This window comes from Contarinia nasturtii, unplaced genomic scaffold (genome assembly GCF_009176525.2).
Source record: "Contarinia nasturtii isolate CC-2019 unplaced genomic scaffold, AAFC_CNas_1.1 Cnas_scaffold_129, whole genome shotgun sequence".
NCBI classification, from domain to species: domain Eukaryota; kingdom Metazoa; phylum Arthropoda; class Insecta; order Diptera; family Cecidomyiidae; genus Contarinia; species Contarinia nasturtii.
The window spans coordinates 11,958,256-11,983,891 of NW_022197486.1; the positions used below are offsets into that span (position 1 = coordinate 11,958,256).

The window sequence follows — 25,636 nt, forward strand, 5'->3', positions numbered from 1 at the left end:
CTAGTGCGCATATATAACTGACTAACAAATCGGCACTTTGGATATCGTTATCGACTTAGCCTCTCTTCTCTGGAAAAGAAAAAGAAGAAACATATATTCAAATCAAATCCAAATGATCCACTTAATTCATGCTCGTTTACATTTTAAACGACAGTTCAAGCTGTTTTTGATCGTCAATCAAGCGATGATACTTTCGGTGTCACTTACATCTCGTTTTCGTGGTGCATCTTCATATTGCTTACCGCACACACCTTTTGGTGCTGCTGATGTTTATTCTTTATTTTTCATTTTCGTGCCATCATCTCTTAGCCTTTCGTCATTCGGAATCGATGTGATTTACGTGTTTTCAATTCGTATGAAATGAGAGACAACATGCCATGCGTTTACCAGATGCCTGATTGACTGGCTACCTTTTCTCGTTGTGTTCAATGTGTGCATGTGTATGTGTCGTTCGTACTAAAATTGAAATGAACAAAAACAACAAGAAAAAATCCATTTTCGTTTGCATGTGATGTTTCCGTGCGCGTGCGTTTTCTTCACTTTACGGATTTACAAAATTACGCGAGAGCGACCAAAAAAACGTTATAAATTGAGTGCTTAAGATATTTTTTTTGGCAGCACATATACAATATATGTGTAATATATGATGCATTTTCTAGCGTGTGTAATCGTTGTGTCCCTCCCTTGTGCTCACACTCTGTGCGTTGGTTTTTGTTGGAATTTCGCACGCATCATTTTTCGATTGGTCATTGATGTGCCAGTTTTAACTGAAATTCGAAGAAATTTTGCGGTATAAATAAGAGTTAACACGTTAAATAATTTACAATATTCCAGTAAATTTGCCAAGCAAATAAGCTGATTAAATGGCATACTGTTGTGTTATTTTTTTCTTGTTTATCTCTTTTTCTGTCTTTGCATTGTGTTCTCTTTTGCGGGCAGCGCCGCTGATTTGTGCAATAACCACTCACAAAAAGCGAATTTTGAAGGATTTTCTCCATTTACCACACTGCCTATACAACCGAACTGTATATATATTTGTAGTATGCATTGATTCGATTAGATTTTGTATTTCAGTCGTTTGTTCATTGGTTTGTTCTCTCGTTAGTGAGTTTTTGTTTTCGTGCACCGTTGTTTGCTTGCAGTTTTTTTTCTCGTTTCAGGTGTATTGCATTGTGCCGTAACTTTTCATTAGCCGGATCGAATATTAGCGACAAACAAAGATGAGAAACAATTTTTAACCTATTAAAAATATTCTAGCAAAGCAATAATTCAATGCTATCACTTTTTTGCAAAGAAGTGAGCGCATACTCATCACGTTGAAGGTCGTCGCGTGCATTTGAACAACGAGAACGACGACAAGCGTGAACAACGACGAGTAAAAAAAAATAACAACACAAATAAATGTATAAGGAAAAAAAGCACGGCATCGCAACACAATAAACATTTGTTGTTTAAGATCTGCTTTTTTGATTCATGTTATACGCGCGAATTTGAATCAGAGTAGTAGTAAACAAGAAAAAAATGAGCCAACAACTGAAACTCTTAGCTCATGAATGTTTTGTTCCAATGCAATCTTTCTAGGTTTTTGCCCAATAAATCGTCGAGTTCAAATTCAGAACACTCTTGAAAACGATGAAGAAGGAAAAATGATGACGATGAAAAAGTAAATATATATAAGTATATTCCCATTTATTCAATTTGAACTTGTTTTGCATAAAGTGACGACTTCTTTGCCGGCATAAGTCGAATGAAAACATCCGAATCGTTTCACAGCATAATAGCATGAGAATTATATAGGTGCTATAACGAGTCAAACTCAATCTATCTCGCTCGCCCATTGAAAAGTGAATTGGATTCATTAGGTTGATGTGCGAGCGCGTAAACAAGCCAATGTACGCGTTCACCGTCGCAACATTAATTGAAACGTATGATTGCTAGCCGGTTGTCGATTGCCGCCTGAGTGTATGTGTGTTATAATTGCCATGCATTTCTTGCAATTCTGTCCATTTCAATTTGGTTTGAAAACGATTTTGATCGTTTCGTTTGTTTTGCGATTGTAATTTATTATTATATTGTATGGAACGCAAATTGCGCTAGAGCAAAAGGGACATCAAATCGACAACAACAACGACGACGACAAAGACGACAACAGCAACAAAAAAAAGAGAATCTATCGTCATCGTAGATTGTCAATTTCGTGCCAATTTTAATTAATTTTGTGTGAACGGAACACACCGTGCACAGAGTTTTTCCATCTGTTCGACCTTAACCAAACACAAAACGAAAACTCATGAACTGTATCAATTGACAATTTTAAAATTGCTATATATTATATATAGTGTTTGTGAATGTGAGCAACGCTATATATAGATTTTAATATGCAGACGCTCAAGCACATTCTAATATGCAGAAAATGATTTTCCAATTATTATTACAGCAAAAATGATCGATTTTAGACAAAAGGAACTTAGTCTAGTTCATCCGACGGTATGATATTTATGCATGTACATTTGGTGAACGGTGCGATCTAATTGAATAAATTCGCTGAACCGAAGAATTGCATCACATCGATGAGTTTTACATGCAATTTGATGAATCCAATCAAAGGTTTCTTTCTTTGTGTTTTCATTTTCAAACAGTTGAATTATAATTGCAATAGTATGTTTCGTATAAATAATTTGAAATGATCGTGATTTTTATGATGTTCAACTTATTATCCTCATGTTCATGATTTATTGATCTATTTTTTGTCGTAATACTTTTACTAAATCCATTTCAAAATTATATACTTAGAATGGATCGCAACAATAAGCGTTTAATTTAAAAAAAAAATCCTCAAATTTAGAAGGGCAATTCTCTTTGGGGTTTTCTTTGTTTTTGACTTCTTGAACCCTGATCAGACGACACCCTGTAAAAATATTGATTTTTGTCCGAAATTCGCAAAATTTATGTTGACATAATTTCTTTTTAATATTTTCTAAAATCTCATAGCGTTGATAATTGCATGGATTTGTAATGCATATATATAAATTGAGCAATTAGTCAAAAGCGAAGCGCCTAATCAGAAAATGTGACGTACTAAATGATCATAATTGTCGTGTATACACGTTGAGACATCAATCACATTGAAAAATTTCTCTATTTTTAAAAGAAAACATTTTCCATAAATGACATTTGTCATTTTCATTTAAATGGGACGAAATGAAGAGAAAAAAAAATAAGTACCCGTAACTATTTCGCGATTTAATTGAATGTGTTCATTAAATCATTGTAGTGTTTTATGCGACGGACAATCTGCACAATTTTAATTGGAGCTCGCAAATTGACAAAACAATGAAAATGTGAAATAAATGTATCTAGAGTCGGTTTGAACAAAAGACGACCCATTCTCTTTCTACTGTAACAAAGCAAATAAAATAGACAACAAATAACACACTCGATGTCTATCTATGAAGAAATAAATAAAAAAGTGAAGGATTCTATGTGCGGTTAGTATAAAACGTAAGTACGAGAAATTTGGGTGTAGTTCGCATATTCACTTTGATTTTTCTGACATTTTTCACAGAGCTCATCTCTAGTATGCATCGCGTTATTATGTGTACTGTGTTGTTGTTTTTGCTGTCGTAGTGGTGCTGGTTAGCCATTTGTTGATCTCAATTGTTTTACTATGGGTTTTGTGTGAGTTGGTGAATGGTTTGAAAATGTCAACTATTTGCTTTTCCTATAATTCTTTTCAGTTATTATTTTTATTGCTCTTTTTTCCATCTCGTTCGCTGTGGAGAGTGAAGATTACCGTTTTCTGTACCAGCAACACCAATGGTATACGAAAAGCACACTAACTCTTGGGTTTGATCTCTGCGTTTTTTATCCATTTTTCTGTTTCGATTTTAGTAGTTTGTGTTTTTATATACATATATTCGCTTGAAAAACGAAATAGCAAATGAGCAGCGATAGAAAAAAAAGAGTAACAGTCAATGTCGATTTATTTATTAAGTGTGAGGGAGCAAGAAAATGACGACACTGAACCCATTTGGCATGGTATTGTCACACCGCCACCACATTTTCGAATGTATGTGCGCGCGCACATTACTTTGTGCGCGTAACGAAGCCAATTCGAAAGAAAGCCTCTCGATCGATTTTCATGAGAATGCCGCGAATTAAGAATAAACTAACGAAACAAACAAACGAAAAAAAACAATATTGAAATGAGCCAAGTGTGCGCTGGCGTACGCGAAACGAGATGATGTTGTGACACCCAATATCACACAGAAAAAATAACATCCGTGAAAATATTGGAAACAGAAATGTTGCAATATAGACACACACACAAACAACCACATACATGGGCGAGAGAGCACTTAGCAAAAAACCAATAAAGTGGAAAATAGCAGCCGATATCAGAAGTGACTTGACTCGTTGACTCTCTTTTTTATGTGTGTGTGTGTGTGTGTCTTTCTATATACATTGATCGTGAGCTTGAGTGCGACAGACTCGTCCCAGGCCGAATGTTCAGACATCGGTTTTATTGCAAATATGCAAATTTATTACTTAATTATTGATTTGTGGAATTGGTTTGGAAGCGCACATGCGCGCAAGCACAAATACTTATAAACTACAATGAGATTTGCGAATGAAAGAGATCGTCAAATCGAGATAATTAGGAACGCCACAACACAAGAGTGCAACGAAACAAAAAAAAACATACACACACATAACGCAAACAAACAAACACATTTTTATAGAAAAAAAGCCACAGTCAAAGAAATGGAAATAGAACAACGATGCAAATCCAAACAATGTAAATCAATAAAAATGAAGAGCAACGATGCCAGGCATGGCTTGTAATTGGCGGGAATCAATGCAATAGACATAAATGATCCAATTTAAATGCAAATCAAGGCAAAATGCGAAAATTGAGAACAAGTCACCGACACAAAGACACAGCAAACGAACAATCGATTTCCAAAGGAAATAGTTCCATATTTACCGCAACTCCGCTTGTGAACTCTCCGTACCGTGCATGAAATGAAATAAACGAAAAATCAAACAGAATATCAACACATTTGCATCAATAAAAAGACGACGGAGAAGAAAAAATGGGAATAAACAATCGAATCAAACATAAAATCTGACACTTAGATCTATGATGTTGCAGAAAGTCGATGTAAAAATTCTCTCATTTTTCTTTGTTTAATGAATTTTTCATCGAAGTTTTCGTTGCCTCTGCTTTGAACAAATGGAAAATGATACGAACCAATTGCAGGAAGGCGATTATTATTCTAGCGGATGATCGATTGCCGAAAAGCGATTAAACACAGTCCAAATATAGACATTAATTAAAATTTACTCTTTTTTTCGCCTTTAATCAACTACACTTTTCTCCTCGTATTTTTTCTCATACCTTTTCGCTCTTTATTTTTCACGTCACCATTCACTTTACTAATTGATATTTCGGCATAGGTCAAAGTGTACTTTGGGCCTTATTTCATACAAACTGAAAAGTTCACATACATATTTTGCTTTTGGCATCGAATAGTCTCATCGCAATCGGTACACAGGCATACATTTATAACCAACAACAAAAAAAAACCATCTACATTTTTCCGAATCAATCAAAGACGAATTAATTTTTAATTATGGCATTCGATTTGAAATCAACGAACGAACGAGAAAAAAAAATTCAATTGAATTTTTGACGTATCGATTTCGCAGCCGACCAAATCATCTCTAGCTAATTATCATCCAAGTTCTCTATTGCGATATGCAGCTCTTTTATTTGTTTTCTATTTAGCCGAAAGAATTGATTCAATCCAATTTCAATACATAAATTACATAGTCATTGATGATCACTTCATTAATTCCAAGTGAATTGGAAATGAATGCCGTTGAAACTGCAATCTAATAGAAACTATTGAACCGTTTGATATTCGAAACGGAGATTGTATGTAAACAACGAAATTGAAACAAACGACGCCTTAATTGAATGTGAAATGATGAGAGCGTGTATGTGTTGAACGATAATAATTAGCTTGTAACCTGAATTGATTTGTTTGGATTAGCTGCGAATCATTGTGTGCGCACAATAGTGAATTGCATCAATTTTTATTCTAAAAAAAAAGACTTCAATTGATCATTGAATCGAAACCAGACATATTAACGTTTTAATTCAATGGTCTCACCGAATCTTGATTAGTACAAAGGAAAACGATGCAATTCCATAATTGGAATGGTCAACGGAATCTCAAATCAAAATACTGGATAAATGTAAAAATTCCAAACCTGAAACGAAATCACTTTTCGTCGTCAAAACAATCTTCAAGTGTAAATTCAACAAATCCTTAACTTATGACACTGATTAACACTAAAATTACCTGAAAAAAAAGAAGAAATGTCGATGTGAAAATCGTTTTATGCCTGTACACTGTAAGAGTTTATATGATTCATATAAATGAGTGTCAAACTAGTGTGAAACGCTCTATAATTAGGAAACACTCTAAAATGTTTATATGAAAAATAAAATCGAACGATTTTTTTTGTGGAATTTGTTCGCAAAGATGAAACTTCCATAAAAACGAAACATTTTATGATCGAAATATAATATAACCAAAAGAAAAAAGAGAACGCGAGAAAAATAGCTACCTTGGTTATTTTTGTTGTTGCTTGTTTGCTCGAGGAAATGGAAATCACGGTCGAAAAGTGTGTTCCGAAAGTGTTGCTTATCGAATTATCCGATTGTATGTATGTATCTTGTTACAAAATAACTGCTGCTGTTGTGATCACAGATTCGGATTCAGTTGGTGGCTTGTATGCGCAATGCTGAATTTTGAACTGAAGATGAAACTGTTGTTGTTGTTGGTTTTTTTTTGTTCGTATTGTTCACACTGAACGCTTTTGTTTTCGAAATTGCACATCAATCAAGGGAATGCCAAGCACGATTTTATTTTTTTTCTCTTGATTTTTCTTATTTTGATTCTCTGTCGATTATCATATATAATTGTGAATTGATACGGATTTTTTTTTTCTTCATAAAAGAATGTTCGCGTGAAAACTGTTTATTGTCTTTTTTCCGCTTCGATTTTGTCGTAAAAACACCTTAAAAATCCACCTTAAAAGTGCACATTCACATAAAATAAATCGTAAATAAACACTAATTTAGGTAAAGAAAAACATTCTTCCTTTGGGTGATTGCTGTTCCGAATTTCTTTACTTCTTTTGATTAAATATTTCTTTTTATTTTAATTCAGTTTATTTGCGTCAAACGATTTCTGACGAGAAGGATTAAAAAAGATAACTACGTCATTCAAAATCAGTTCAGTTTTTGCATGAGTTTTAGTTTCATTTACGGTTTTCTATGTTCACTATTTCATCACAACAATTGACACCGATGCATTTTATATCATTTAAATTTAAGCAGGAGTGAAAATATTGTTTAATGAGTGTGGGAGATATCAGATTTTATTATTGGTAAGCAATCAAAAACAAAAAAAGAAACAGCCTTTTGTCGCTGGTATTAATTCTGCTTTTGCTTAAAGAAGTGTTCCGTATTAAATGCGAAGCAAAAAAAGTGTGGTGGTGATGAGATGTGCGCAATTTTGGTGTGGTGCAATACAGATATATATGTACATATTGCCTTGTGGCAGCATCAATGTTGCATTCATGAACCGAAATGAAACATGGCTTGACCCGAAAACAACGAAATTTTTTTTTGTTCATCCATGCACGTTTTTTGCTTAATTAAAACCGAAACCAAGACACACACGAGCGAAATGAAAGAAAAAAAACCTCTTTCTCCTTATTCCCGGTGAGTAAGTTGTCGTCGTAGTCGGTGTTGATGTCGTCGTCGTCGTCGCATCAATTCACAACACTGCGTGTTCAATGCAAATCGAAGCATAGTATTCTTTTCGTATTTATTTCAAAAATAAATATACTTATTTCGTTGGAGGCTCTCTGATCTGTCGGGTGTTCAATTTTAATTTTACCTTCTTCTTCTTCTTCTTTTTTCTTTCATGAAAGAGAAAAATGACGTTTTTATTTTTGTTTCATCCGTTTAATTTAGTATTGATTGCATTTGCTTTTGCACGTAATTTAATTCAATTATCGACCCAGTGCCACCGCCTGCTGCTTTTGTCTTTTCGTGTCACTGCAAAGAGGTTCACGCTAAAGTTCTGCTTTTTATTATTTGTGTACGTTGTGACGTTCTTTAATTTTTGATATTGCTGCTATTATTTGGTTGATGTTAATTATCATCACTGCTGAAAAAGTGCGCAACACCGATCGCATAAAAAAAGTCACAACTCAAAATCAGATAGATACACACAACGAACTTATTATGAAAATGTGCAATTAATGCCATTGTTGATGTGTCGATTTGCTGCATGCAGTTTTAATTTGTACGATCATACAATTTTATTTTGTCTTTCGTCAAATAATTCACAATATTCCATGAGCAATTTTTTTTTCGTTGGTTTTCGTTCATTTGACGGTGAGTCTGTTGCATTTTCTGTGTGCCAATATTTTTCGTTTTTATTTGCGTCGTTTATTTTATTTTTATTTTTTGTTGTTTCGTGTGTGTGTGCATGAGACGATCAATGCTCAATAATATTCGTCGGTTTTATTACTTTGACCGTTCACATGCACTGGCACCAGCGTGCGTTTGTTTCTCTTGGCTCTCTTGCTTGATTAACTTGTTCATTAAAACATTAAGAGAAGAAGAAAAAAAAGCTCCAGAGAAAAAGAGAAAGAACGAGCAATGGGTGTGTGAGAGAGAGAAAGAGAGGTAGAGAGTGAACGAATGAAGTATGAAAATTGTGTTAATGATTGAATGTGTGTCGTTTTGTGGTGAGAGAGATGCAGCAAAATCCCGAATGAATCCGCCGAGCCAAAATGGAATCAGCGCGAGGAGAGGATGTTGAGAGCAACGCCGAGAAAAATGATTCCTGATCAAAGGTTAGCTATGTTAATTATTTTATGGATTTTGATGTGTGTGCACATGCACTGTGAGCTCAATATTAACCGTCACTTTTTTCCTGTTCTTCGTTCTTTTTGTTCGTCTATTCATATATGTATGTTTACATCTATCAAGAGTCTCTCATGTGAGTTGTTGTAGTTCTCTTTTTTTTTGCTTTTCAAATTTTAAATTCACAATTTGATATTTTTACCGCTCTCTCAATTGATTTCAAGTTTATTGCACAAGCACTTTGCGAATATATCAAATCAAATCAGCGCGAATGGTTTGCCAGCTCTATCAATGTGTGTTTGTTTCGATTTTGCATTTAGATATTGTGTCTATGATCATCATTTGCTTTGTTTTTTGTTTCTCTTTGCATTGAGGATACAACAAAAAATCACACTCCGTTTTTTTTCTTCTTCTTTGCAATTTTGCGAAAGAGACTGAAACAAAAAAACAACTACGTGTTCGTCGTTAAGAACAATAACGATCGATGCGAGAGAGTGAGAGCATAGAACAACGTGTAATCAGTTTTTATTTATAGTTTCTGACGTTTTTAGCGTTTAATAACAAACAAACACATGTGGGATTCCCATACCATACGAATCACACTTAATCTGCATCCATACATTCGATTGTTCGGAGAACCGTTGATGAGATACACGGCCGTCGTTATTGTTGTCGTCGCCGTTGTTTCTTCTTAATTCAGATTTTTATAATTCTGTTACGTTTTTTTTTAAATCAACAATCGTTGCAAATATTTATAATGACAATAAGCAAAAATCATTATGTTTATGACTCATTCCCGTCACCAATATCGTGCTGATCGTGCTCTGTTACAGTAAAACACACTACATACATATTACTATTTTTTTCCGTAAATATGTAAATTTAATCGATTTTAACGACGTCGTTATTCACCTATATATTTCTAAGTATCGTGTGTCTAAGGTTCAAGTTGAAATCTTAACCGGATTCCAATTCTCATACGACTTATCAAAATTGAAAGATCATAATTATACACAAACCACCGAATTAAAAAAAATTCTGGAATTTTTTTTCTGGCTTTCTGTCATCGGCCGTATTTCGAAATCTTTTGCTCTGTCTCTCTTTTATCAAATTTATTCATAATTAGTTTCGATTCGGATTGAATTTCTCGATTTTATTTTCTTGTTTTTTTTACTTTTCTTTTTCGGTTATTTTATTTAGAGTTGAATGTTTTTCTATCATTTAGTCTACATTCGGAAATTTATTTGAACGTTAAATATTTTTCACCGTGGCCACATTTGATTCTACACCTTTTAATAATTTTCCCACGGAACTATTTGATAATCCACTTGAAAAACCGTGTTCACTGTTTGTGAGCGCTGGGCGGCAACATTTGTGCTTATCACTTAATTGGAACTTAGTTGCGATTCGCTCGTATCAACTGAACTGGAACAAAACGTGTGTTTGTCAAAGTGAAACACAGCAAAAAAAATCGATCGCGTTGCACAACTGCCTACAATTAAACTAATAATGTGTCTGCCTCTTCTCTTTTTCTTTTCAAATCAAAAAATATCAGTCTCTCGATTCGTTTTCTGAATTTATCGTTTTGAATCGTTTTGATTTATAAAAACACAAAATTATGACATTTTATTTATTTATAATCGCTTTAATCCTTGTATAATAGCCGTTTTTTTTAGTTCTTTGAGCTCGAATGTCGAAAAGCGTGCACAAAATCTCTCACTCGTTACACCCGATATGTGTGTTTTTGTGCTTGCGGTACTATGCGTAATTCGTTTATGTCTTTCATGTGTTTTGTTTTATCCACTCAGAGTCACCTCTTCAATCGTCATTCTTATATATATATATATATTTCTCTCTCTCGTTTTGTTGCTGCTGTTGCTGTCGTATTGATGTTCTCTTTCACTCTGTGGAACTTGAGTATAGCATCGAGTGTGCGTATTTCGATCGATTGTGTGAGAGAGCGATGAGCGCTTCTTCGTATGATTATCAATCTCAGTATTTATTAGGTAGATGTTTTTCACAGAAGAGTCATTTCACGACTGAAGACACTCTCGTACCAAGTACAACCGGCATAAAAATTCAGAGAGCGAACGGCGACAAACGGCAACAACAACAACAACGACGACGACACAACCAAACATCACATCAACATCATCATCATCATCGTTCGGTTCGTTTATTCGGTCGGCTGTCTGCATGGGCAAAGCCTAAAATCTCTCCCTCTTACACATATTGCCGTGTGGTACGACATGAAAAAGTGAGCAAGAATATGCGATTGCAAGCACCGAGCACAGCGTAAGCATGATCGGTAACAGCAACCAGCAACAACAACGTCGTCGTCGCCGTCGTCGGACCAGCAACCAATATAACAAAAACAGTAGTAGAACAAAACCGAAGATACATTGAAGCAACAACAAAGCAACAAACAAACAAATGTTAAGCATTAAAGTTAAGACCTTTTGCTTGTAATGTATACACATATTGATACTTGGTTGATAGAGGCGCTTTTTTCTCTCTCATTTGCGATGATCATCATATCTGGTTGTCGCTGGTTGCTATCTTCATGTGATCACTAGTGTCTGCTTGAATATTGTTTGGTTGGCCATCGAGAGGCAATAAGCTACCTACAACGTTCATCAGAGAGACTGCACCATCATCCTGAGAAAAAAGTCGCCCGCTTTGTCGATCGAGCAATTGTGCATTTGTGAGTTGATAGAGGTTCGGTCTTTCTCAGTTTCGCATAAACCGTACGGCACACAGTCAATGGTCATATCTTGCTTTTTCGCGATTCACGGCTCAATTGCGCCAACCAATATCATTGTGTGTGCGCGCGCTGGACGTGTGTGCATTATAATGAATTTCGCGCAAGTGTGAACGATTGTGTGTGCGTGTGTATTGCGCGCCAACCGCGCGTTCGACTGCTCACTCACCACACGAATTAAGAGGGACAAAATTCAACCAAATAGGATTCATAGCACGTTTGATATAATGTAACAAGTAATAAAAATAAATAAAATTTAATGTGCAATGAATGTGTGTGCGGTTTTTGTTTTAATTCCACATGCTTTTATCTTATTTGCTCTGTTACTCTTGCAATTGATGTGTTTTGCATTGCTGTTGCATTTGATGTGCGATGGATTTCTGATTGTATCGGTATCTCTCCATGCAAGTGATTGCCATTCAAACGCTTTACACACTGTCACACGTTAGTCATATTTAACGTGATTATTTTCAAGCTTAATGCGCGCCCGTGCACTGCGCTATATTTTTTGTTGTTGTTATTTTACTTTTCATATTCGTTTCCAGTTCGGTGCTATGTGCGCACATCTACAGTTTCACTCAATTACGTGTGTGCTTGGTGTGATGTGCATTTTTTTACTCTTTTCTCACTTCTTACCTCCTTATTATACGAAATAAGTGCATCAATTATTCAATTTGCTCATTTCAATTTGATTGCTTAGCTATTGCCCGTTTCCCGATGCAGCTCTCTGGCCACATCGTATTCGATTGTACATTATGGCTATTCAATTGTGTCGCTCACTCAATTATTCGTTTATTTGGTGTCGATGTCTGTTGTTGGTGTCGCCTTTTTTTCGCTCGTTTCACTCTCTCTCTCTCTCTCGCTCTCGCATTTTTGTACTTCTCACCAGAAGATGTGGCTTATGAATTTTATTACTATCGTATTTTTCATCATACGCATCACCAGTTATCGACATCTAACACACAATCATTTCCTCGAATTTCAATCGTATCATCACAACACCATCAAACAAAACACCTTTTAATGATGCGACATTCAAATTGCATAAATTGAAAATGTTTATGACACTTTGGTTGGCATCTTTCAAACATATTTCGGTTTCCGTATTCTTCGGAGCAACAGTTTTTTTCGGGTTCGCGTACATGCATTAATGCGATGTGTGCAAAAGACTTTTATAAGCGAGAAACCTCACGTTATTAGATGCATGCTGTTTGACAGAACTAAGCGGAAAATATAACGAACAAATTCGTATTATTAATAAAATAGATACTATTTGACAAAAACTTTTAACGAAAACAAATAAAAACACACTCGCCGGGCCTTATTCCAGGTGATTTGGGGTTCTTGTTGCATTTGGCGAGAGAAAGAGAGAGATAGAGAGAGAAGTGGCATAAAAAGCGTTCCGACACACAAAAACTCTAATTCGTTCATTTAATCGGAATTCACAAATTTAATACGCTCCTTGATGATGATTGATAAATGATGTTCGTCTCTTTGGCAGAGCGCAATTTTTTTTGTTTCTATCGTTTCTCTTTCGATCTCGACTTTGTGTTAAGGCCACACTAAACATACATCACATCGAAAAGGGAGTAAAAAAGAGACAAAAATATGAGAAAGAGAAAAAAAGGTGAAACAACGACGAAAATATTTTGAAAACAATTAAATGTTGATTGGATCGTTGTTAGCAAACAAAAATGAATGAACAATGAATGGTGTAGAGATGACGAAGAAAAAGAAGATAAAGTGAGCAGCAGCAGCAAAAAAAATCACATCACACTCGATTCATATCGAAATGTGAACAGCATTCAGAACAAAGTTTTTACGGTACAATCGATAAAATGAACAAATTTTGCACACTTTTTTGCCGTCTCATGCCTGTATCACTACTATCTCACTCACGCTAGTTGCACTGTTGCCCCCCGGTTGCATGCAGTTTTTTTTGTCTCGCTTGCCATTTGAACGGCAAAACAATAAATAATAACCATCAAATACAAACGTGTGAGTTAGTAAATCAAATGTTTTTCAACTGCTTGTGTGTCTCGCATTTTTTGTTTCTGCTGCTGTTGTTGTTGTTCTTTCTCTTCGAGAGTGTGACAACACTGCAGCTCAACTTATTGTTGTTGCTGCCGTTTTCAACAACAAGAAAACTGTTTGTCTTGTGTTGTGTTGTGTGCTACATTGAGACATGTGATATTTCTCAAATCGATCGAGACTCCTCGAAATCAATATATAATGAAAAATTACTTTGCACTCGACAATGAACGAAACAAAGCGTGACAATTAGGGGGAACACAACCAAATCATCTGCTTACCGATCATCATCAGTTTCTCGAGCAATGTGTGTGTGTGTGCGAGCGGCGTTGTTGTTGTTGAATGCCAATCGTTTATCGATTTTGATGGTGTCGTTATCGCTTCAAGCTCATTTGCTCACATTGTAATCGAACACTCTTCGTGAATTGTGAGAGATGCTTTACAAGCAAAATCCCAAAACAACCAATTTTCGAAAAAGAAGTAGAAGAAGAAGAGGAAAAAAACATTCGAAAATGGAATATGTGTGATTTTTCAAGAGAAACAAGAGTTATTGTTTGTCGCGCGGCAAAATCTGATCTGACTTTTGACCAAATCCACCATAAATTATTGTTGGTTATTAGATATCTTACGACAGAAGCAGTTTTATTGACCCGCTAAAAGCAATTTACAGATTTTTATATCTCAAAAATAAAGATGGTTTTTTTTTCTTCATTTCAACAAACCGAATTCAACTTACACATTCAGCTTCTATGTTCGAACCAGCAAAAGCAACAGCAAACACAAATATTTGATATGGAATTTCAATTGTTGATGAAATATTTTGAGTAAAAAGCTTACACAAAGTGATAAAAGGCGGCAGATTGATGTAAAGCCTCTGAAAAAATATGAGGAAACGAATGAACAACCAAATCACATATATTCGTTACGATAAAATGTGAATTAATTGTTTTTATGTGGCACATAAAACGATAAAAACTCCCAATTAATAATTCATTTTTTCATATTTGCATGCATTTCATGGGCGACTTCATGCCGATTATCAATGATTTTGTCTTCTTTTTGTTTCCAACGGGTCATTGCAGTTGTGTTTTTTTCTGATGTTTTTGCTTGTGATTGTTTTTTTTATTCGTGCATTTCTTCTGGATGTAACGCTTATTCACTTCAACTAATCTGTTCGGAGACTCAGTGTGATCGCTTATGATATTCGCTGGGTGTGTGTGTTCATCGTTGTTTTATTTTTGTTTCAGCTTTTGGATCGCGCTTACACACATTTGGCAGAGACACATTTGTTTATATCAAGCATTGCTTACAACGAAATATTAAATTCATTGCCTCACACTCGGCACGACATTCAATTTTATTGTTATCGTTTATTATTACTTTTTTTCGGTAATCATTAATTTGTTGTATCTTCGTCGTCATCCACAGTTGGCTACCTACCTCACGTTATATCTGTCTCTTTGCCCTTCCTCCGACAGTGACCACAACAGAAAATTGCAACTGATCAGTTACACACACAAATCGTTTCATTTTTAATAATTTTGTGCATTGATTCATTTGGATATTATTTCGGATGTTTTCGGAGCTTGCGGCGCAGCAACCCATTGAATTTGTAATCACCGCCATAAAATGTATCTCTCTTCGGACTGGATCACAGACCGATGTCATTCGATTCGAATTCACGAATTGCAATCGGTAATTGTTTCAAATAAATAATGTTTTATTAATAAGAAATGGTGATGATGACCACGTACGGGCACACTGTCCACATCATCACATGACCCTCGACTCGTTCGGTGAATTTTATTCGATTGGACGACAAAGTGCGGCAGAAAAATGATAAGTAAGAGAGGGAACGAGCGAGGGTGAGACTTAATGTATTATACCTTGGACAGGCTGTCAAAGGGAGAGAAAAATATAGATGCAAATGTAAGCGAAAACTCAAATAATTCAGCGCGAAGTGCTTACATTTAAATAACCAAAAATATGAGGCCTGAAAAATTAAGGATATAAAACTCCATGCGAAATCATCGATGTCGCGAATAAAAAAAAAGAGACAACACACACACGAAAGTTGATGCGGAAAAAAGTGTGTTGCACGCAAAATTTGGTCACATTTCTCCAGAAACACCAAACATAAAACATCGACGAGTGCATGTAATTTAATCACATTCGTGTTCCGAACGCGGAAAAAAATATATTCGCCAGCGATAAGAGAAATAATCAAGCAAGCGAACGAACAACAGAAAAAAAAAACAGCAAAATAAATAATATTTAATGAAATCGCTTTACGAACGATGCTCATTTATTATTTCAAATGTAGAAGAATGAAAAAAAGCCGAGAAAATTCAAAGCCGTACAAAAAAAGAAAAAAGTCCGAATGCGGAGAAATGAAATGAATACGATATGGCTCTTATAATTCTCACAACACACACACACACACACTCTCTCTCTCTCTCATACACATTTGCTTTTGCTCGATGATAACCAGTGACGATGCTGTTGCAATTTATGCAAAACGAAACAAAGAAAAAAAAATAAGCTGCACTTGAAGTTGTAGGAAATATAAATGAAGGCAAAAAAATAAAAATTAGGTAAATTGCCCGCCAATAAATATATAAAATGAAATAAAAGAAAATTGACTATTTTTCATGCGTTCCAATCACATTGTCCCGTTCACGTCTTCGTCGCTGTCGTCATTGGCTCGGCATGACAGATAAACTCCAATAGTGTGCACTGGCAATTCAATACGCATTCGCAATTGGATGGCGTTCAAAAAAATGTATTCGTTTGTTTGCTGTTCTTCCTCCTCTGTGATCAACTAATATATATTTTTGTGCAAATGGCGCACATGCATTCCATGCAATCGGATCTCATTTCACTAACGGTTTTGCACATCTCCTTTTTTATTCCGGGGTCCGATTCGTTTTTTTTTTGTTATTCGGTTGTACATTTCTCTCTCCCTCCATCTCTCTCTTTCTTTTCTCTTCATCTTTTGGCTGCCAATTCACCCAAGGAAGGATTAATAAACAATGTGAAAATATGACAGCACACCAAAGAAAATGAGAAAGGCATGAATGTGCGCTCACGCTTACTCTATCGCATTCGCGTAATTGAGTATTACGTACAGAGGCATGCCCATGGATATGTAAAATAGCTGATCAATCGATCGTATGATGATGGTGTCAAATTTAAATTTAAATTAGTGACAATGAAATTCCAAATGAGTTTCACCTTTTTTTTGTTCATCATTTTTCCATTTTCGTTCCAAAATGATCAAGATTTTTTCGGTCGGTCATCGATCGGTAATCAATTTCGAAACGCTTCTCAAATACATATTTACCGCACGAGGGCAAAGAACGCAGCAACGACCGATTTTTATTTTACGTCAATAAAATATCCATATAATAAATGCAAATACATTTCTGGTATCTAAATATCCGATCACAGCATCGATGCTTCAATGTTTGAACTCATACACCATTGAACCCATAAAAAACAATATGAGCTTGAACCGACAATTTATTATATCAATGAAATGAAAATTGAAAAGAAACAAAAAGTTAATGAGTTCAACCGTTAAAAATTGAATTGGAACATAAGAAGCAAAGAGAAAAAAATTATTCGAAAAATTTGAGCCATTTTCATTGTACAAACAAGGTAATCAAAACTCCAAAAAAGGACAAGACAAGCAATCAATCGATTAGACGAATTGTTTGTTCACCGTGTGTGATTTCTCTTTCACTTGGCGCTATAATTTTCCCTACGTTACACGATTTGCACTGAAGGGATTCATCATGGTGCGCGCACAGTTATAAATTTGGTCTTCGAAAATTAAATTATAATGAGAACATGTGTTCTTTTGCAGTTGAAAATGAACATAAATACAATGGTCAAAACACGATATCCCCAGATAAATTACCATACGCACTTGTAACTACACAGGCGAACATTTTATATACATACATTAATTATCACTATGAGTGAAAAGGCGATGGAGAAAAAATATGAACAGAGACGGAGAAAGAGAAGGAGTATTGTTGGTGGAAAAAAGTGAGATACAACCGAAAAAAAGCAATCGCATGCAATGTATAAAACATTGCAAATGAAAGTTGTGTTGCCACGTTAAATCACACGATGTTTTTGCAGCGCGCGCTCGTCTGCGTTTCTTACTTTGACCGATTCGAGAGAAGAAAAAAAAAACGAAAAAGAGTTATTCGAATACGAATAAAACAACAAACTTATGATTGTTTTTTTTTCTCTGTACGCTTTTGATCGTATGTGGTGCTCCATCAACATTCAAAACACATACAAAACCGTTCGCATGAAAAGAGACTCTCGGCAGGTAAGGCATTTCGTACGGGTTAATTTATTAATTATTGCAAAGCGATTGTGTGCTAGAATGAGAATGAGAGATGGAATGAATAAAGAGCCATTGTAATGATGCCACTGCAACCGAGATGATCAAAATGATGATATCTACACCGAGAGACAGAAAACGGATCGCGTAATGAAATTACAAGCAACCTCAGATCGGAACAAATCCGACCGAAAATGAGAGAGCCAACAACAACAACAACCACAACAAAATATAACGCAAACAACGATGACGACGACGAATTCATGATGCAAAAGGTTATCATGGCCACTATGCATCAGCATATATGCAACATATGGACCATGCCGACAGTGTAGTACAACGAACGAGGCTCTCTCATGTTGATGATGCACCCGATACGGCCGATTATTATATATTAAATTGTAAAATTGTAAAATGTATTGTACACATTGGGTTAATAAAGTCGCAGCAAATGTGCAGTTGCATCTTGTTGTGCCGTTCATTGGTTATTCTTTGGCCATTTCACCGTTCACGCATTTTCAAAGGAAATTTAGTTGCATAAATTTGGTGCAATTAAATCAATTTCATGAGTTGGTTTTGTTGTTGTTATTGGATTTCGCTTCATTCCATCCCGATCTAATCGGATATTGCACTCTCGCAAATTATATATTATAACAATAAAAATCAGAGCAAGTTAGCGATAACAAAACACGCATGGAATTCTGAAAACCAGCAAGTAGATCCATAAGGTTTAAAAAATGTTGAGAAAAACTGATCTATACGATCGAAAATGAAACAGTAAACCGAACGAAATGCAAAGTGAATAATGCATTCAATGAAAATTTACTTTGTTTATGCCAAAATGGTGTGTTACGCATCAAAAATATATGAACTCTGGCCGAATGAAAGAAAGAGAAATGCTGCGAGATGGCGGAATGAAGAGCGCAAAGTGAACAATAACAAAGAAGAAGATGTACGTTGCAAATGTAAGACGACGAAAAAAATAATAATAATTAGTACCCTGTAATTACATTATTTTGGCTGATGTAAAGCATCAATTACGCATTGGTGCAAATCAGACAACGAAACAATATTGCAATATTCAAGAAATTGACCGAATTTTGCTGGTAAATTTTTGTTGTTGTTTTTCGGTTAGTGTGCGTACATGCCTTTTTCACATTTCAGTTCAATTTTGTAGTAGCGAAAATCGTACGTCATTTTAGCATTTTTTTTGTTCGTTAATGTTTGAAAATATGTGCTTTTATTTCATTATCAAAGATATTGACGGGCATATTTTATTATGTTGCTAAAAAATGCATATATTTTTTTTTGTTCAATTCACATTATTCTTGATGTCTTCATACATATCAGAATATTGATCTTTCCACAGAGAAACACTGCATTTTGATTTGGTAATTGTGTGTAATTCAGCGCCTTTGCGCTACTTCATTACCTTTGCGATTTACTCCCAATAGTGTGTGGATGTGCATTAACACTACAAACAATTCCAAGTTTGTCTTGAAACAACGACGATCTTTCTTAATAATTTCAATGGACTATACTTAAGGTTCATCATTGAAATATAATGCACTCAAGAATCGATACAAAAGCGACCAACGCTATTCGATCACAACTTTTTGTATTACAGGCCACGACAATGTCTGACGTTACGCAGCGTATAAACAGTGGCGTACAAATACATTTTGACCGCCATCGTCTTTGCGCAACCGAAATACACATTATTATTGATATCGATGTCAATTTTGATGGTTGTGCGAATTCATCAACTAATATTTCAACTGCTTTGCAATGAAAACCTGCAAAAATGACAATAATTTATGTCTTTATAATCATTGCATTTTGCAGTCATTTTCGCTTCGATTACATTCCGATCGGTTCATGAAGTACTTTATTTCACTCGGCTCCATCGTAAGGAATCACATTGAAAGTTTATATATTTATTGAAAATACTTTGCTTTCGAAAATCGAATTGAAAGAAAAAGTTCAATAATTATTTCGCGCACGCACACATATACAATAAACAGAGACGAAGAATAAGGGAAAAGAGAAACAAATACACAAAATGAATTGTAATCGTTTGTAGATTGCTGCAAGAATTTTGGAATAATTGTTGATCCGTTGATGTAATGCAATTGGATAAGCTCATAAGTAATAAAAAAATTAACCAAAAACAAAAAAATTAAGGCAATAAAAAGTGGACCATCTCTCTCTCTCTCTCTACCTTATCTGCGCAATAAAATGTGATGCGCCAATTTAGCTTTCGGTTGGCTTTCGTTGCACTTGACATGAAACAAAACCGAACGTATCGTAAATGATATTCGAAATCAGCCGAAAATAAAATTAATGGCATTTTTTTTCTGCAATGAAACAAAGTCATCTTCGTAAACACAGCCAATCTAGTATTTGGATATACAAATTTCGAGTTAATTCGATATTCAATAGATCATTATCGTTGCTGAATGGATAAAGTCTTTTTTTCTTTTGTAAATGCACGGTTTGCAATTGTGAAAACAGGAATTGAAGAGCAGCAAATCAGCTTATTGATAAAGAGGAGAAGACAAAAAAATAGATATCTTTGAAATCAAGTTTATTCGAATGTGAAAATTCACAATAATCTACTTATATTTAGCCAACAAAGACGACACATTGAATGAAGAAAGAAAAAAGGTAAACAGCATTTGTTGGATTGTTGAGTTACCAGCGCCAAATCGAAATGTTGAAATATTTCGATGAAGAAGACAAAGTCGCATTCCACTCTGTGGTGTACGATGATAGTGAGCATGGTTAGTGTGTCTATTTAGCGTGGCCATCGACGTTTTGTGCTTGATTGTTATTGAAAGCGGTTAGCAGCAATATCGCTTCAGTTGAATAATAATAATAAGAAGAAGAAGAATAAAAAAACGACATCCACCGACGACACTTTTCTCTATCGGCCTCTTGCTCTGTCTTCTGCGGGCAATTTTATGGCCGCTTCTTCTATTTGGTCGAAAATTAAAGACTATGTCGAACAACAACTATTTGCATAGGCAAAAGCAACGAAAGATACTGCTGTTGCAGCTAATACGATGACAAATAGCAAAAACACGACCATAAAATGCTGACTAAAGCACACGGACTCAAGTGCAAAGCTAATAAAAATCCATATGATATCACACACCAAAACAGAGCGATAAAAGTCAAACCAAAACGAGAAAAAGAAATGGACATGAATCTTAAAGACGAAAGGAAAAAAGACTTAAATTCACGCTCGCGCGCGCTCTCACACACACACATAGAGACACGTGAAGTAGAAGATGAACAGAAAAAAAACACGAGCAGCAACATTTAAATTGAGGTGCATCCGTAAATAAAGCGCAGTGTGATCGTCGCTTGGAATGTATACTCTACTGTACTCACACTAAACCAATGCTGCACATTTGGCCACAAAATACGACTCTAAACATGAAATAATGAGATAATAATGAGCGTTCCTTCTTTTTAACTAAACACACTCGAAATAAACGAAAAACAGAAGAAGAAGAAAAAAAAACTTGAAATAAATAGACACACAAAACGAAAAGTGCAACTATGCGCCACTCTATTATAGCCTCATCTTGAAAGTTAATCGAATAGTTGAACGCGCGCGTAAAGCGACCGTTTTGCAAGTTCCGACCAAATGAATACACATGTATATTATATGAGAAATTTCATTTTACTATACAAATAACAGAAGATGAAGTTCCGCAAGGGTTCCCAATCAAAACACATGCTCGTTGTGGTTATTCTTGTTGCATCTCTCGCTTTAAAAAAAACCGCTTGCGCTATTCGCGCACAGAGAATAATTTTTCGTTCTCACTTTTTTGTTAAGTTTACACAAATAAGACGAATTGAACATCAAGCATTTTCATTATGGCGTGAACTACAGTGCAGTGAGTGCACACATTGAACATAAATCTGTCTCTCTAGCCCAACTGTCATTTAAACGCATACAAAAAACGAAAAATTCCGCTCGAAATTGTCGGCAATCTTTTTCAAGTTGTTTGTTTTCACCTCTTTCATTGCGCAAATACTGGCAGTGAGTGAAAGAGAGACACCATCCTATAGCAAGCACTGATGAGATCTTTGAAGTATTCTATGTTCGTGGACTTTTTCGACACTTTTTTATTCGCATTGACTTGAACTCTACGTTTGCTCGCTCTCATTTACTTGGCAGTAATGCATCGCACAAAAACTTGAGAGAGAGAGAGAGAAAGAGAGAAAGATTTGGTGAGCAAATTTTTGGTGTGCATAAGTCATGCGGTGAGAAGCAACTACGTGATAATATTAAAATGTTGCAAATGTGTTATAATTTGATAAATGAAGACCAGCTTCGTTTCATGCATAGAAAATGCGGCACATCTTCATCATCTCTCTGTTTGGCGGCAAACATTCTACACACACTCAGTTCCATTTGCTGTAAATCGTCAAAGCAATTGCAATAAATTCCTGAAATCAGAATATTCGTTTGCTTCAAAGATGTATTTTACTTTAAAAATATCTCGCTTTGAACAATCCTCGTTTTTTTTACTGCAATGCTCAATCAACACATTGAATTCATTGCAAAGAAATGTGCAAATTTCTTCAAATGACAATATGAATCAACGAATAATGTCCTTAAATTGGTCATATCATGATATGTACTCTGTGAATCCATTTTGAATTTCTAACTCAATGCTGATTTTTTAATCAAGACCACATTTGAAATCGACATTTGAGATTCACATCAAAATCCATTCTTTGTTGTTAATTTTATTTCGTTCTCTTTCTCCCTCTCTCTCTACTCTCTCTTTGTGCATTTTTTATGGTTGAAGCGATAAGGCTTAGGCACGAATGGAATCAGTTCAGAAATGGAAGCGCAGTAAAACCATATTCCAGCGAAATGATTGCAATTAAATGCACGAAATAACATTAAATGCATAAATATTTAATTATGTTCCTTGAAAAAAATAAGGTAAAACTCATTTGTTCGTGTGTGATGTGTTGTTGTTGTGGCTTCATTCAATCAATTTTTTTTTTGAATTCCGCTCTTTGGCTATGCGAATGTAAATCGCATTCGCGCGCTAGCTTGCTCTATTCGGGACGAATTATGTGCAGCATGGGAATATTGAAATCGAAAATGCATGCACACCGTCAGTTCGTTTGTTATTATATGTCTCACATACGTCATATACATGGTTTGAGTTTTTGTGAAACAATAAACATGACATTTTCTATTATCGCGGATCACGTTGAATAAATGAATGTTGTGACGGTTTTGCCCAGAGAGTTCACATTTGCATTTGATGAACGGCTGTGCGCTCACAAAAATGACATCAATTAAACGGCTGTCAAATGTTCAAGAACAAATGAACACAAACCAACCAAACACCATGCACACTAAAATGGGAATGATCAACAAACATTTCCGAATGTAAATGCAAATGATGCAGCCCGAATCGAATCGAGAGAAGAGAAGAAAACAACAACAAAATATCTATATAAATGAAAACACGAATGGCAACAACAACAAAATTATGAAGTGCACTGAATGTAAGACAATGTGCTTGTCGTTAATTCGGTCACGCGGACAACATACATAACGAGAAACTATGCGCTGAACTAAAAAATAAAATTGATTCTATTTTTATCAACGTCATCATCGTTATTTAGTTTTATATGATATTTCTTTGCGTATCTTATTTGTTTTTTTTTAATTTCATTTATTTTGCAACATTTTCATAATGCCAAATTGAATTGATGCGAGGACCAATAAAACAACGAAGTTAGATCTTTTTCAAATATCTCAGGGCTGAAAGTTCAAAGTATCAAACTGACCGAATGCACAAATTTGCCCTAAGCAGATACAGAACCGCCGAACATGAGTGAACAAAACACTGAGAAACAACAGCAAACAAAAAACACACAAAAACGACAAACGATAGCTGCACACACGATGACAATGAGAGTATGATCATCGAATAATAATTTACGGTAAGCGGATCGATAATGTGCAAACGGATAACACAGATGCCTACAAATTCATTACGAAAATGAATGCAAGCAAAAGAGCGAGAAATGAAGAGAAACATCAACAGAATGGAGACCAACAGTGAGAGAAGAAGCAAGAGAGAGAGAGAGAGAGAAATCAATAAAAATAGAAAAAATAGACAACGAAAAGTCGATTGTGCAACAATTGAATTGTGCACAAGCATTGACAATATAAATATTGTGACATTCCGGGAGAGATACATTCTCGACAAATACACACATACAAAACGACAGAAATACACTAGAAAAGATAGAGAAATCGACGAAAAATCGAACAAAACATATATATTGTCGCTTTTGTATAGTCTCGTTGGTTGTTTGTTACAGTCTATGAAAAATCCATAAATCAATCGCATGTAATCTATCGAATGCGTTTGAAAGTTATAAAAATCAACTATTTATGAACTTCCAGGCACTTTATTTAATGGATTTATCGTTTTATTCCACTTCTTTTCACTGCGTTCTCTCTCTCTCTCTCTCTCTCTCTCTCTTTCTCGTTGTGTTCTCATCTCGTGTTCGATTTATTTATTTTTTGTTCATTGTTTTGGCATTTGGTGCGTACGTTTGTTTTTAATGCGTGCCTACGTTTTATGAAGCTAATGTCATATTGCGTGTGGTATTATACGTTTGATTCATGCCAAAACATACACACTCATTCGAATTTCGTTTTGTAAATTTGCTACGCAGCCACAACAACGCACATTCAATATTCACTCTCTTTCACAATTCATACTCTGCAGATTCTTCTTTGACGATGTACGCTTATGGTACTTGGAGAGTGACATGAAAAAAAAGAAAGAGAATAAAACGGTAAACAACACAACGGAAAAAGAAAATGGATAATAATCGATAATTTATAACGAACATCACCCCATTGATTATGATTTAATATTTCAGCTTTAGTTTGATACATTTGGCAGCGTAAGCGTCAATGAACAATAAAACAACTAACTAAATGTTACAGTGACACACACACACACACACACAAGTCAAAATTAAAGTAACGTTTATTTCAAAACTATGTCGACTGTTATTGTAAATGGAATGGAAAGAATTAGTAGCAAGATATTCCACTCAATATCCTTCGATTAGTCTCGCTGTCTGCGTAATGCAAATGGATTTTGATTATGATCAATATGAAAATAAATGGGCTCGTCCACATTGACTATTCAAACATTCGTTGAGCTTATTTCAAATCAAATCATGATCATTCTTATTGAATTTCAATTCTCTTGATTTTGGGATACATTTTTTTTAAAAGACGATTTATTGTATGCTTATTTATTCAGATTGAACAATTTTTGTCTTTTTGACTCCAAACTTTGGTGTAATAATAATAAAAGGATACCATCAAATTCTCTGAAGATCAACATAAAATGCCATTGTTTTGGCAGCATCATGAAAATAAATTCGATGGAAAAAATTCAGGTCTCATTGCCGTCAAATTTCTCTGCCCACAACAAAGCGAGAAAGAAAATGACAC

The 25,636-nt window shown here is 35.1% G+C and overlaps 1 protein-coding gene across 1 annotated transcript in view; it reads right to left on the minus strand.

The window, feature by feature from the left end:
• Nucleotides 1-10,983, minus strand: part of LOC116346457 (protein embryonic gonad-like) — a 47,970-nt gene extending 36,987 nt beyond the window's left edge. Inside the window, exon 1 of the mRNA XM_031776530.1 lies at nucleotides 6,640-10,983. The gene's annotated coding sequence lies outside the window, so the exon portion shown is untranslated. The remainder of the gene's footprint in view (nucleotides 1-6,639) is intronic.
• Nucleotides 10,984-25,636: the final 14,653 nt, after the last annotated feature.